Consider the following 16,344-nt stretch of genomic DNA (forward strand, 5'->3'; position numbering starts at 1 on the left):
CTAGATTATCTCTATGATTCCTTCTAATTCCAACAGTGTTCTTAGGATTCAATCAATTAAAGAAAGCATGGCCAATTATGGACTGAAATTGAAATGCAAAAAAAAAAAAGATGAGGGGAAAATTTCAGGACAAGTCTTTTACAGGCTCTACCCAATCAGGCACACACCCCCATGGGTTCATTTCTGGCATCTATATCCTTTTTAATTTTCATTTTACCCTAGTCCAGAGCTTCCTGATCTCAACAGAACTCCCTAATGCAGGATTTCTCAATCTGGATACTATCGACATTTTGGGGACAGACCATTCTTTGTTATGAGGGGCCATCCTGTATAATGTAGGATGTGCATCTATGAGACTACCCACTAGATAGCAATCGCATTCTCCCTTCTGATTCTGAAAACCCAAAATATCTCCAGACATTACCAAATGTGCTCTAGGAAGTCAATTACTATAATTTGAGCTTCTCTCTATCTCTGACATACCTACAAATGGCTACAATATATAATTGCTGGTTCACTGATCCTTTTTCAACTCTCTACATTAAAAAAATCTCAGTACATCAAAGGGTTTTTTAAAAAAAATCAATAGTAGTTGGAAGCAAGAGTAAAGCAACTTAAAGTTCTCTTCTTTGCCAAGTTAACAATATTACAACTTTAATGCAGTAACAAGCTGCTACTGTTTTGGATCCCTATTCATAGGTTTACAAGGAACATGTGGGGAACCATTTTTCCCCAAAATTGATTTTTGAGTTCTGTAAATTTTACCCATTGATTATTATGACAAAACTTTCTGTATAACTATGGAAATAGGGAAGCACAAACTTAAAGAAAGATGAAAAAACTCACGTTTTTATATTGTCTGTTTATATTCCGTCCTACTGCATTTCGGTGAAGTCACCCCTTTACACAGCTTCTGGGCTTCCCAGTACCTGTACCCCTGCCCTCCTTTAGGGAAATATTCCCCTTTAGGGAAATGTTTCTCATCCAGTCAAGACATGACTATGGGTCAGATGAAATTTCATTCCTGTACTTTTAGCCACGCTACTTTTAGACACATAGGAATGGTCAGTCATGTTACTGTAAAGCAAAGAGAAGTCATTTCATTTTAATTTAATTTAATTTAATTACTTATTTATTTATTTATTTTGCTAATTGGAGAAGTATAAATCTAGGACTGCTGTTGACTTCCTCTTCATAGCTGGAAAGAATGTAGCTAAAACAAAGAGAAGCAGAGATGACTGCAATTGTGCCCAGTTCTAGTTCTGTCCCTATCTTCAGTGAGCCATCTCAACATCTGTGATGGATGATATTATTGTTCACAATGGTCTCTTGTCCTCTCTGTAAGAGGACCTATATCCCTCCTATGGTCATGTCACCGGCAGCACCTCCCCGTGGAAGGAGATACTTCCCTCACCCATTGACAGACAGCATGCGTGGCCAGATGGTTTGCTTTAATTGACTGAATATGGGCAGAAGGAATATATGATATGTCCAAGTAGAGACCATAAGATCCATCAGCTTGTTCTATGATTATTTTTTTCCTCTTCCACAAGTCTAAGACAGGGGCTGCTCCTTCAAACTGTGCCCCAGAATGAGAAGATATGTGGAGGACAGCTACAGCCAGAATGTAACATGAACAATAAACAAAGCTTTGTTATTGTAAAACAAAAGCTCTTTCTGAAAAATTCCTTTCTCTCTCTCTCTCTCTCTCTCTCTCTCTCTCTCTCTCTCTGTGTGTGTGTGTTTGCCAGAAGATGGTTCCACTAGGTTTCTAGCCTTATAACTGAAAGCATTCTAATTATCCTGTGACTAATATATATTCTTTAGTCTGTGACTAATAAATACAACTCGGCAACACATTTACAAAGCATATTACCAAGGTCAACATGTGTAAACAAGTATATGCTGAACTAGGCTATCCCAGAAGAGGTTGTTTTAATGACTAATAACAAATTGTATTCAATATTAAACTTATGTTCAGAGATGCTAAACAAGTTTTTATAGTCACACTACTTTGCTCTTTCTAATGCTCATATTTACATTATTTTCTAGTGTTTTTCCTAAGCTTCCTATAGTCAGATACAATAATTATTATTTCAACTTCTTTAAATAATTCTTTTAATAAATTTTTACTACAAATGTTTCTTTCTACAACTTAATAAAATTTAGTTCATTGCTCAGAATTGTTCATTTACTTTGGACCTGCCATATTATTTGTTTTGTTTTATGTTAAAATTGAAACACAGTAACATTTTTCATATGTTTAGATACATAGTGAAATGATGAAAAGTCTGTATTTCCATTAGCTAATATGTTGCAGTCTACTATGCATATCCATGTCTGATTTTCCTCACCTTCCTGTAAACACAAGAAGACCATTCTTCCCAAAACAACCTTGCAGTTAGAGCTAAATGACTGCCTCTGGTTCAGTGGTTTTCAACCAAAAGCAATTTTTCCATTCACTGCCACCCTCACCCCAACCTCTAGAAGTATCTTTGGTTATCATAGCCAGAGGGGACATCTCTCGTATCTGGTGTGTAGACACCAGGGACGCTGGCATGCATCCTGCAGTGCAAGGAGAGTCCCCCCAAACAAATTATTCACCCCAGCCATAGTTGAGAGACCTGGTTCTAGACAGTGAAAACTGAGTAGAAGTAATGCAGGTCAGCTCCAGGCTGAGACATTCAAGAACCTATCTTCTCTATCAAAGGCAACTGTAGAAACCATGTGTTGAAATGGAAATACCACAAGAAGCAAGTGACCTCTCATCACAGAGACAGAGGTCATCACATAGAGAGAGAAGCTACTCTGAAAAGCTCCCTGAGCCTTAGCAGAATTTATGTGATCATTACATAAATCTGTTTTTGTCTTTAACCTTCACTGTATGTCTTAAACCACATTTCACAGCTATTTTTCATAGAAGCCTAACCTATTCTGTCCTTACTAACATAGTTAGTTTTATAAATTTTCACTTATATGCAATAAATATAGTACTTTTTTTAAATGCCAGGTGCATTAGTCCATTTTCACACTGCTAATAAAGACATACCTGAGACTGGGCAATTTACAAAAGAAAGAGGATTATTGGACTTACAGTTCCACATGGCTGAGAAGGCCTCACAATCATTGCGGAAGGCAAGGAGGTGCAAGTCACATCTTACATGGATGGCAGCAGGCAAAAAAAGAGCTTGTGCAGGGCAACTGTGTTTTTAAAACCACCAGATCTCATAAGATCCATTCACTATCATGAGAACAGCATGGGAAAGACTTGCCCCCATAATTCAATCATCTCCCACCGGGTTCCTCCCACAGCACATGGGAATTAGGGAGCTACAAGATGAGATTTTTGGTGGGGACACAGAGCCAAGCCATGTCACCAGGTAATATCATATATATAGCATCAAATAGCTTTTAAACATAACGTACTTCTCAGGCAAATTTCTTTTAATATTCCAGTCATTAATATATGCTGAAGATAGAGATGACATTATTCAAGCAAAAGCAGGATTTGAAGAATATATTTTAAAGACCAGTTGGCAGTACACTCAATAAATCCTCAGAATGTAGAACATAATTATACGTGTGTCAGAAGAGGGGATCACCCAGGTCTGAAAATGAAACTGAGAAACTATAATTTTCACGGGGTATAGAATGGTTTTCCCCAAAAGTTATAAGAATGTGAAATAAGACGTTTAAAATTATTTTTTTTTCCTCAACAGAGTGAAAAACAGAGTTGATCCTATACTTCATTTCACAGCTGCCTAGCTATAGTGAGTGATATATGTTTCTAACACAATGGATGGTAGCTTAGGAAGAGGATCCAATAAAATCTATATTGGAGCCAAGCATAAAATTCAAAGAAAATGCCTCTAGTTAATCACACTAATCAGTTCCCCCATATGCCAGAGAAGGACTCACATTTAAACCCAGTATTATTATAGGTATTTAGATTAGTCAAGAGCAGTGCTATAGGGATGAGAATCCCAAAGTTTTAATTTAAAGCCATGGGTTTCCTAATTTTTATATATTTTCCACTTTTTTTCCTTCTCAGTTAAAGTCATAATAATAATTTGTAAAACTTTCAAGTCATGCTTCAAAATTTTCAACAACCACCTTTTTATGAGACAAAAAGTTGTGTGAAAAGGTACCAAAACACAAATAAGAAATGTGAGTTCAACTGTGATCACTTCAGTGTATACAATATTGACAAGTTCCAAAATGATGATACCTGCAGTAAGTATGTGTATAACTTTATATTTTCCCAATAGAGACATTTAATTGCCAAGGAAGCAGTTAAAATCAGAACTCACATATTCCATATTTTTAAAATCTGAAGTTAATTCTGTATGAGCATATCTCATGGGTAGAGACCAATTAGATGTAAGCAAGGGAAAAGAATTCCTTGCCAAATGATTTTGACCTTGAAATTTTGCTAATTTCCTTAATACGGTCCTGTGGCAGTGAGACTGCTTGATGTCCGGGGAGCTCCACTCAACTGGTAGTCCCAGGGTTCTAATTCTGTTCTAAAAGGCTCTAAAACACCATGGACTTTTGTGCAAATATTGTTGACTCTCAGACAGGTTACAACACAGAACACGATGACCTCACTATCACCCAGAGAAGGGAGGAGAAGTCCACATTAAAGAGTACCGGATACTAAATCCTGTTGTAGGAGTAGCCAACAAATTAATGTTTTGTTTTTTTTTTTTCAAAGTCAGATAGGGTAGTCAGCCTGGCTCACATAGGTCCAACTACTCAAGAAGGTCCAATCCAAAAGAGGAGATGCTCTGGGAGGACAAGGCAGGCTGATCAAGTTCAAGACCAGCCTGGACAACATGATGAAACCCCAGCTCTACAAAAAATACAAAAATTAGCCAGGTGTGGTGGCATGCACCTGTAGTCCCAGCTACTCAAGAGACTCAGGTGGAAGGATTCTTTGAACCTGGGATGTGAAGGTTGCAGAGAGCTGTGATCATACCACTGCACTCCAGCTTGGGCAACAGAGCAAGACTTTGTCTCAAAAAAGAAAAAGAAGAAAAAGAGATGGCATGGGCCAAGATGGGGATACATGACAAGACTGGCTCCTGATGATTCTCAGAGAGGGGTAACAGGTTACTGGTCATATGGGAAGGATGACATGCACCATGAGGAAAACATCAGGGTCTTAGTCCCACAGATTAGAATTCAGGATTGGGTTTCTGGCACTGCAGGACACTGGAGTGCCGAAGACAGAGTGGCACAAAGCCACATGTGAGTGGCACAAAGCCAACCCCATGATCTGGGCTACCTCAACACAGGTATGCATGGGTTGCTCAAGATAAAGATTGCCAGGACAGTATCTGTTATAATGACATTCTGCTTCCTAGAGAAACTGTTAAATAAAACTCCTAATTTCCTTCTCATCCTAGCCAGAACTGGTATCAAGACTGGGAGTAAAGCATGTTTGTTACAACTCACTTCAGAGCCAGTGAAAGACAATGACTGTAAAAACATAAGGAATGATTACATTTATCTCCTGAATTTTTTATCTTACATTTTAAAAAATGTTTCTATGCTTTCCTTGGAATCAAGACAATTACCAATGCAATTGTCAAATCTAAATGCTATTCAATATATAAGCATTCCAGCACAGGGGATAAGTGGAGTCAGTACTATGAATTTCACATTGACAGTACCTAAGACATTAGAAATTTGATTGTTAAGAGAAAATACTCAGTTGTTTGAAATTGTCTCATAGTTAGAAACTGAAATATTGAGATGAGTTTGTTCGAAGCATAAAATCATTTGTCAATGTACTGTCAATGTACAAAATATGTTACATTACATGATCTTTATTTTCTGACTGCATTTAACTTGTATCCAACATCACCTTCACTAGCCTGTGAAGGTGGAGAATGCATATTATTCTTCTTTACAACTCTTCCTGTTACCTGACTCACAGTAGGTGCTATTTCAATGAATGTTTTCAAAAGGGATATTTTAAAACCAAGGTTATGATGTTGCTGGAAGGCTTTATGATCTTGACTTTGATGATAGGTTAAGTGTACTAAAAATTATGCCTATTCTACCCACACAGTTGATCAATAAAGCAATAATATTATTAACAGCAAGTATAAAGCCCCCTGGAACTTCCTGAATTCAGCTTTAATTTTGTCTATAGGGAAAAAAGTTGCAAGGAAGTCATGGTGAGGTAGCTCTGAAATACAATCATCAAACTACAGGAAGGCTGAGTTTAACAACTCAAGTTCCACTGAGTTGTATTATTATCATTGGCATCCAAATTTAAGTAGTTTATTTTTAAATATTGTGTTGTAATACATTGTTCCTAGTAAAGGAAATTCTCTGACATTGAAATAAAATTTGAAAACCAAGGAGTAAAAGAGGGAAAGAGATAGTAGTAAGCATCAGTTTATCAATTTTATAGCTAAAAATTAATGTGAAGTAGAAACAGTGAAAGATAACAGACAAACATATTGTTTCAGGTAATTCATTTATAGTATCTCATTATAAATGGAATGAGGATTTGGTTATATAAAAACTATCTTTAAAAAAGTATCAGTGGAAAGACATGACGTCCATGAACTGTGTTGAATGGCCAGGATGAAAATGCTGCAGCACCCAACAGCCCAGGATTGACAACAGCATCCACTGTGATTGTCAACCTGTCTTTTGTAGGTGGACCACAGGAACTTCCATAAACAGGTGTATGTATTGTCTAACCATTTCCTTTGTATTACCATAACATCCAACATGTACCCATGGTTTTTACAGTAGACTGTTTAGAACCTAAACACAAGGAAATTCTTGGAAATTGATTGAAAATCATACATTGGAATTGAGCAATAGTTGCTCCTTTAACCAAGCATGAGCTCTCTGGCATCTCAAATTCACAATTACTTCTTAAATTGGAGGCCTGATGTTATTTGCCATTGATCACTAAACTTGAGTTGCTAAACTCAGCCTGCCCAATCTCCATGTCCTTGACCAAAGAAAGATTCTGCCTTACCTTGCAAATGTTTTCTCATATCTCTTGATATCTCTTGCAAAACTCTGGGAAGAACAGGTGGAGCTCTGATGAAGGCAGGAGATACTCACAAGGCCATCCAGACCAACTGTCCTAACTCATGCTAACAATGGGGAACTATTACACTTAAGATGATCCTTTTCTTTTCACTTTTCATATGCAAATATTCATAAGCTCAATGTTACTTTTAAATGTCTAGAGTGATTTCCACTGTGTATTTTTTAAATGCCAAATATATCAAGAACCAGTTTTGCATTGTTCTATCTTGCAACATATTTTAAAGGCAAGAATTAAAGAAATTGGTATCATCATGTATCATCATTATTTATCGGAACTTCACAGGCTACACATCTAGTTGTCCAACAAAACCTGAAGATGAGGTCTTTGTAAAGAGTGATAACATGCTATTGAGAATCTACTACTTTGCTGAAGGTCCTTAGTCATCCAGTAGGTTCATTTTTCTAAATGCCTACTTTTCTCTTTCAGTGGCTTTGATTATAATGCTGAGAATAGATGTGACTCTTTTGTAATATAGCAGACAAAATGTAAAGCAGACCATATTAATCTGTCAGCAAGCTTTAAATATTCTTTCTCTTGTCTTGTGCAAAACAATCTTAATCTACCATGTATTTTCATCCCTCTGGCTTCCTTCCAGTTATTGATCTTTGTGTTATTTCTGCAAGCACATGGAAAGATTTTATTACGTGTATGAATTAAGCCTATGATACATACAGTCTGCTTTATTCAGCTGAACGTGTCTTTAATACTCTTTAAAGTGAATCTGTAAAATAAAAAAAAAAGTCTCCATTAAGAGCTGTTGCCCATTATAACTTCTAAAGTTACTTCACAGCCTTACACAGTTTTACAACATGCACTAAATATAAATGAAGAGCAAATAAAGATAAATATTACACATCGGGGGGCTCATAAAACCACTGTGTAATTGTTCTGTCCTCTAGCCAAGCCCCAAAAAGTAGCACATAAAGTCCTATTTTTAATGTTTTACACTTTTTGTCAAAACCTTGGGACTGCTCCCAAGATGAGGCCATATGCTCAAATCAGTAGTAGGCAATTTCTCTCTTTCTCTCCACTAAAACAACAGAAGAAAACAAAACAAAACAAAAAACTAGAAGGTGAAAATAATCTGAGTTCTGGCTTTTTAGTATCAACCTTTTTAATTACGAAGATAAAACTTTTTAATATTAAAAGCAAATTATTTATTCCTCAGGGATTTATTTTTCTATAATAGATAATACTGAATGTTCACAATACATTATTTTAAATAGAGATGGGTCTCTTGGCCCCAGGATATAAATACATGCCATGCTATTCTAACAACCAAGAAACAGTTTATTCTCTTAATTACTTACAATTGCTTTATTCTCTAATAACATATATGATGTGTTAAGGAAATAAACAACAACTTAAAAGTAGAAAAAAATATGGAAGAGTCTCTATGGAGTTTACGAAATCCCACTAGATGAAGAATGGAAATTCTGAGCATTTGGAGCAGGGTGGGGCAGCTGTCTAACACTAATTTTGGGTGGCAACTTTAACAATAAAAGATATAAATCTTTTATTCTCTCATCGATTACTATTATTAACAATACCATCATTATAATATTACAGTTATTATATTACTAAAAATTAATATTTAATTGATCAATCTACAGAATGTATAATTTATGTACTCATCCAAAGAATTATGCATTCTGATATCAGACAATGTAATAATAGCTTTGTATTCAGAAAGCATATTTTAACAGAAAAAAAGTCAAATGACAATTTTAATAGACTTTAAAACAGTGTATAAGTAAAAAAACCACTAGTTTTGTACTTCAAAAGTTGGAGGAAGACATCCAGTCATTAAATAGTCTACAAAACACATGCTAGGAGATTACATAAAAAAACTATGCACAATATAAAAAGAGCTGAAAACAGTCTTCACTGTAAAAATAATTTAAAATAAACTTTTCAATTTAAAAGATCATCTATAGCACAAACACATCATGCAAATTGAAAACTAAATATACTGCATTCTTTAGTGTAGCCAAATACATTCAGATTGAGACATCTTTTAGGTAGGGAAATTCAATATGACTTTTTTCAATATGACTTTTTTCATTCAATATGACTTTTTTTCTCTGGCAGTACTGGTCCTAGCTGGGTCTTTTATGCATAAAGAACAGCTATATTTCAAGCCCTTTTTATTGTAATCAATACTAAAGCAGCATTAGAATACTTTATTAATTTAGGAGTAATGTTCAAAAATGATCTGAAAAATAAATGCTTGCTGTGCAATTTCATAAAGTATGAACTTCTTGAAAGGTTAGAAGCTTTTGCAGCTAAGAAAGTTGATCTCTAGTTTTAAGCATTTTGGTGACTAAAATGAAATGGGAAAACTAAAGAACCAGAGTCAAAATCCATGATGTATAAAAAGGTGAGCACAATGAAGCAAGATTTAAAGCTCTCTGAGACTAGACCAATGCACAGAAAAATTAAATTCTACCCATGAAATAGTCACTATTTATGTCCCTGATTCACTAAAGCAGAAAGGAATTTTCAATAATATAAAGGACAAAAAAAACTGTTTCATGGGCAAAAGGATCAAACAGGCATTTGATTAAAGAGGATATTAAAATAGCCCAAGCATATGGGAAGATGCTCAATGTAATTATTCAACAAGGAAGTGCAAATTAAAACACAAAATAAGATACCACTAAACACGCACCAGTGGCTAAAATTTAAATGGCAAACAATTGTAAGTGTCAGCAAGAATGTGGAGCAACTGGAACTCTCATGCAATGTTGATGGAAGTGTGAATTGATACAATAATTTTGGAACAGTTCTTAATAGTACCTATAAAAACTAAATATATGCCTACCCAATGGCCAAATAATTTCACTCTTACATATATACCCAAGAAAAATAAGCCCATATGTCCCTAAGATATAAGACCAAAATATTCTCAGCAATTTTTTTTACAATTGCTTAAAACTAGAAACAACCCAACTGTATGTTAAGAGTAGAATAAACATTTTGTAGAATATTCACCTCCCTAATTAAAAAGACCTATTGATTAATATAATTAACATGGATGATTTTTACAGACATAATAATGAGCATATACAGACAAATAACACATTACAGACAAATAATGACACAAAGAAATATAAACTGTATGATCTCATTTCTATTAATAATAGAATGAGTTTTTGTTTTGTTTTGTTTTGTTTTTGAGACAGGTGACCCTGTCACAAATCTTCTGTCACCTAGGCCAGAGTGCCATGGTGTGATCACAGCTTACTGTAACCTCTACCTCCTGGGCTCAAGCAATCCACCCACCTCAGTCTCCCAAGTAGCTGGGACTGCAGGCATGCATCATTACACCTGGCTAATTTTTGTATTAAAATCGAAGGTTTTTTTGGGAGAAGATTGTGGGCAGGTAGGATTTGACAGGATATGGACTCTAGGTAACTTTCTTTTATGCTGGAAATGTTCTATGTCCAACTGAGTGGTGGTTACAGTTACACAATTATATGCGTGTGTAGAAATTTGAACATATAAATACATAAATATATATGTAAAAATTATCACCTGAGATTTTGGTACTTTATAGGATAGATGTTATATCTCAATAAAAAATTAACAATTACAAATTTTATATCCTGGTAGTAGATACAGATGTAAGACTTATCTCCTTTTAGAGGAGAGCACTGGAGATGAACATGCCGGATAGCTTGTTTTCTTCCTCACTACTCAGCATGAAGAGTCAACAAATCATTTGTTTTCTTTGGCATACTGGTCCTCTGCCTATTTGATATATAAATTAGTTTCTGAGGGCTGCTATAACAAATTACCAAAAACTTAGTGCCTGAAAACAGCAGAAATTTATTCTGTCACAATTTTAGAGACCAGAAGTCCAAAACCAAGGTGCTACTAGGGCATTATGCCCAGGGGTGCACTCCGTGTAGAAAAGAGCCCTTCCTTGCCTCTTCGAGTTTCAGGTGGTTCCAAGTGGTCTTTGGTTTGTGGCTGCATGACCCCAAGCTCTGCCTCTGTCATCACATAGCTTTCTCTTCTGGGTCTCTGGGTCTCCTCTTCTGCTATGAGGAACTCGTCATTGGACTGAGGAGCCACCCAGAAATCCAGGATGTTCTCACTTCGAGGCCCAATTATTTCTGTAATGACTCTTTTTACAAATAAGTTCACATTCATAGATTCTTGGTGTTATGATATGGACATATCTTTTTGGGGGGACCACCATTGAACCCACCAAAATATTTGTAAATTAAAATGAATGCGACTCCCCATTTATTTATTATAATACATTTAAGATAATATAATATGTAATCTCTGGCTAGTTAAGAACAATAACAATATACATGTACTTTGTGTCTTACAGATGTAAAAGACATTTTCCTTTTAAAATTCTGATTTGACCTTGATAATTAGATAATTTTTCAAAAGATTTGCCACAGTAACCATGCTATATTTATTCATCACCTATTCATTTATTTAACCAAAGGATAGGATAGAGTGTTGAAAATTTTAGTCTTAATTCATGACAGAGAACTGGTTTGGGTCAATTTTAAAGAAAGAGAGTATGACATTCAACTTTTGACTCACTCAGTAAAGAGTTGAAAATTGCTTCAACAGAAACACTTAATGGAATATGATAGCACAGTATAGAGCACAAAATTTTTCAACCAAAACTTCCTAAGAAAGAAGTTGAACCCTACACAGGATTATTTGAATAAAAATATAAAATTGTCCTTAACTAAAGTTAACAAGCTGTTTTCTATTTTCTCCTTTTATGGTTGCTAGCCTTTGCCCACTTCAAGTCATAATGATATATTATGATATATTATAAGTTCATGTAAATTAAATATATTTATTTTTCAAATATCAAACATTATATTTACAATTTTAGAAATTTATAATTTTTAGAAACATTATATTTTTTTAAGTATTGTTTTTCTCCCAAAGTTATATAAGATATATATGTGTACTTTGTATGTATATTATATGTGTTTCTTTTTTAAATTTTGGGGGGTATATAGTAGATGTGAATATTTATGAGGTACATGAGATATTTTGATGCAGGCACACAATGCATAATAATCACATCAGGGAAAATGGGGTATCCATCTCCTCAACCACTTACCCTTTGTTTGTGTTGCAAAGAATCAAATTATTCTTATACTCTTACATATTTTTAAACATACGATAAATTATTATTGGCTGTATTCAAACAACCCTATTTAAAAACAGGCAAAAGACACGAACAGACACTTCTCAAAAGAAGTCACACACTCAGTCAACAAGCATGTGAAAAAATGCTTGGCATCACTAATCATTAGACAAGTGCAATTCAAAACAACAATGAGATACTATCTCACACCACTCAGAATGGCTATTACTAAAACATCAAAAAATAACAGATCCTGGCAAGGCTGAAAAGAAAAGGGAATGCTTATACACTGGGGGTGGGAATGTAAGTTAGTTTAGCCACTGTGAACAGCATTTTGGAGATTTCTCAAATAACTTAAAACAGAACTACTATTCAACTCAGCAGTCCCATTACTGGGTATATATCCAAAGAAATATAAATTTTTCTATCATAAGGATAAATGCACAGGTATATTCATGGTAGCACTATTTGCAATAGCAAATACATGGAATCAACCTAAATGCCCATCAACCGTGGATTGGATAAAGAAAATGTGGTACATATACCTTAAGGAATACCACCTAGCCATAAAAAGGAATGAAATCATATCTTTTGCAGCAATACTGACAGAGCTGAAAACCATTATCCTTAGTTAAGTAACCCAGGAATGGAAAACTAAATATGGCATATTCTCAATTCTAAGTGGAAGCTAAACAATGAGTGCACACAAACACAAAGAGGGGAACAACAGACACCAGGACCTACTTGAGCAGGGAGGGTGGGAGGAGGCTGAGGATTGAAAAATTGCCTATTGACTTCTATAGTTACGATCTGAGTGACAAAATAACTGGACGCCAAACGCCTACAACACAAAATATATCCCTGTACTAAACCTGCACCTGTACCCACTGAACCTAAACTGAAAGTTGGAAATAATTTTAAAAAAATAGAAATGCAGAGATCTTTTTCCTTTCTTTTGGGCATATACCTAGCAGTGTGATTGCTGGATCTTATGGTAGCTCTAATTTTAGTTTTTTAAGGAAACTCCAAGCTGTTCTTCATAGTGACTGTACTAATTTACATTCCCACAAACAATGTTCAAAGATCCCCTTTCTCCACATCCTCACCAGCATTTGTTATTGTCTGTCTTTTAGATAAAAACTGTTTTAACTGGGCTCATACAATATCACATGAAATTTTGATTTGCATTTCTCTGATGATCAGTGATGTTGAGCACCTTTTCATATGCTTGTTTGCCATTTTGTATGTCTTCTTTTGAGAAATGTCTCTTCTGATCTTTTGCCCATTTTTTGATTGATTTATTAGATTTTTTCCTATAGAGTTGTTTGAGCTCCTTATATATACTGGTTACTGATCCCTTGTCATGTACATCACTTGCAAATATTTTCTCCCATTCTGTGCATTGTCTTTTCACTGTGTTGAGTGTTTCCTTTGCTGTGCAGAAGTTTTTTAACTTGATGTGATCCCATTTGTCCATTTTTGCTTTGGTTTCCTAGGCTTGTGTGGTATTACTCAAGAAATCCTTGCCAGATCCCAAAGTCCTGGAGAGTTTCCTCAATGTTTTCTTGCAGTAGTTTTATAATTAGAGGTCTTAGGTTTAACTCTTTAATCCACTTTGATTTAATTTTTGTATATGGCAAGGCCCAGGAGTCTAGTTTTATTCTTCTGCATATGGATATTCAGTTTTCCCAGCACCATTTTGTAAAGAGACCGTCCTTTCCCCAATGTAGGTTCTTGGCACCTTTGTTGAATACAAGTTCACTGTAAATGCATGGATTTGTTCCTGGAATCTCTCTGTTCTGTTTCATTGGTCAAAATATCTGTTTTTATGCCAGTATCATGCCATTTTGGTTACTATACCTCTGTAGTAATTGGAAGTCAAGTAATGTGATTCCTCTAGTTTTGTTCTTTTTGTTCAGGATAACTGTGGCTATTCTGAGTCTTTTGTGGTTCCATATAAACTTTAGGATTATTTTTTCTATTTCTATGAAGAAAGTCATTGGTATTTTGTAGAGATTGCATTGAATCTATAGATTGCTTTGGATATTATGTACCTTTTAGCAATATTGATTCTTCCAATCCATGAACATGGAATATCTTTCCAATATTTTGTGCCTCTTCAGTTTCTTTAATCTGCGTTTTGTATTTTTCATTGCAGAGATCTTTCACTTTTTTGGTTAACTTAGTTGCTAAATATTTAAGTTTATTTGTAGCTATTCCAAATAGGATTACTTTCTCAATTTCTTTTTCAAATTGTTTGCTGTTGGTATATGGAAATCCTACTGATTTCTGTATGTTGATTTTGTATCCTGCAACTTTACTGAATGTGTTCATCAGTTCTAATAGCTATTTGGTGGTGTTTTTAGATTTTTCCAAATATAAGAAGATATCATCGGCAAACAAGGATAATTTGACTTCTTCTTTTCCAATTTGGATGCCCTTTATTTCTTTATCTTTTTTGATTGCTCTAGCTAGGACTTCCAGAACTATGTTGAATAACAGTGATGAAAGTGGGCATTCTTGTCATGTTCCAGATCTTAGAGGAAAGATTTTTAGATTTTCCCTGTTCATTATGATACTAGCTGTGGGTCTGTCATACACAGCTATTATTGTGTGGAGGTATGTTCTTTCCTTTTTTTTTTTTTTTTTTTGAGACAGGGTCTCGCTCTGTTGCCCAGGCTGGAGTGCAGTGGCGTGATCTCAGCTCACCGCAAGCTCTGCCTCCTGGGTTCACGCCATTCTCCTGCCTCAGCCTCCAGAGTAACTGGGATTACAGGTGCCCACCACCATGCCTGGCTAATTTTTTTTTTTTTTTTAGTAGAGACAGGGTTTCACCGTGTTGGCCAGGATGGTCTCAATTTCCTGACCTCATGATCTGCCCACTTCGGCCTCCCAAAGTGCTGGGATTACAGGTGTGAGCCACCATGCCCGGCCAGTATGTTGTTTCTATACCCAGTTCTTTTAGGGTTTTTTCATGAAGGAATGCTGAATTTTATCAAATGCTTTATCAGCATCAATTGAAGTGATCGTATGGTTTTTTGTCTTTAATTCTATTGATATAGTATATTACACAGATTAATTTATCTATGTTGAAACACCCCTGCATTCCTGGAATATATTCCAATTGGTCATAATGAATGGTCTTTTTAATGTGTTGTTGAATTTTGTTTTCTAGTGTTTGATTTTTGCATCAATGTTCATTAGGGATATTGGCCTGTAGTTTTCTTTTTTCTTTTTCTTTTTTTTTTTTTTTTTTTTTTTGATGTGTCTTTGGTTTTGGTATCAAGGTAATACCAGCCTTATAGAACGAGTTTGGAAGTAATCCCTCCACCTCTATTTTTTGGAATAGTTTGAGTAGCATGGGTATTAGTTCTTTAAATGTTGGATAAAATTCAGTGATAAAGCCATTGGGTTCCGGTCTTGTCTTTGCTGACAAATTTTTTCATTATAGATTCAATCTCATTACATATTGGTCTGTTCAGGTTTTGAATGTCTTCACAGATCAACTGTAATAAGTTGTAATGTCTGGGAATTCATCTATTTCTTCTAGGTTTTCCAATTTATTGGCAAATACTTGCTCATAGTAACCTCTAACAATCCTTCGAATTTCTGTGATGTTGGTTATAATGCCTCTTTCATCATCTCTGATTTTATTTATTTTGGTCTCCTCTCTTTTTTTCTTCGTCTGGTTAAAGGTTTGTCAATTTTATCTTTTCAAAAAACCATTTTTTGTTTTGTTGATCTTTTGTATTGTTTTCTTCATTTCAGTTTCATTTATTTCTACTCTGATCTTTATTTATTTTTTTTCTTCTATTAACTTTGGGTTTGATTTGCTTTCACTTTTCTAGTTCTTTAAGATGCACTGTTAGATTGTTTATTTAAAGTGTTTCTACTTTTTAAACATAGGCACTTGTAGCTCTAAACTTTCCACATCATACTGCTTTCACTGCATCCCATAGCTTGTGATATGTTGTGTTTTCATGATAATTTGTTTCAATAAATTTTTAAATTTCTGTCTTAATCTTTTCATTTACCCATTCGTCATTCAGGAGCATATTGTTTAATTTGTATAGTTTCCAAAAAATTCCTCTTATTGTTGATTTCTAGTTTTATTCCATTGTGGTCA

General features: G+C 34.9%; 1 long non-coding RNA gene across 6 annotated transcripts in view; it reads right to left on the reverse strand.

The window, feature by feature from the left end:
* Nucleotides 1-16,344, reverse strand: part of LOC103217700 (uncharacterized) — a 326,662-nt gene that overhangs the window by 149,785 nt on the left and 160,533 nt on the right. For 2 of the 6 annotated variants that reach the window (XR_012090631.1, XR_012090629.1), the window contains exon 5: nucleotides 7,757-7,805. The exons of the other annotated variants lie outside the window; for them this stretch is intronic. This is a non-coding gene — a long non-coding RNA (uncharacterized lncRNA). The remainder of the gene's footprint in view (nucleotides 1-7,756; nucleotides 7,806-16,344) is intronic. 6 annotated transcript variants of the gene reach the window in all.

The sequence above is a fragment of the Chlorocebus sabaeus genome, chromosome 2 (genome assembly GCF_047675955.1).
Source record: "Chlorocebus sabaeus isolate Y175 chromosome 2, mChlSab1.0.hap1, whole genome shotgun sequence".
In the NCBI taxonomy this organism is placed as follows: domain Eukaryota; kingdom Metazoa; phylum Chordata; class Mammalia; order Primates; family Cercopithecidae; genus Chlorocebus; species Chlorocebus sabaeus.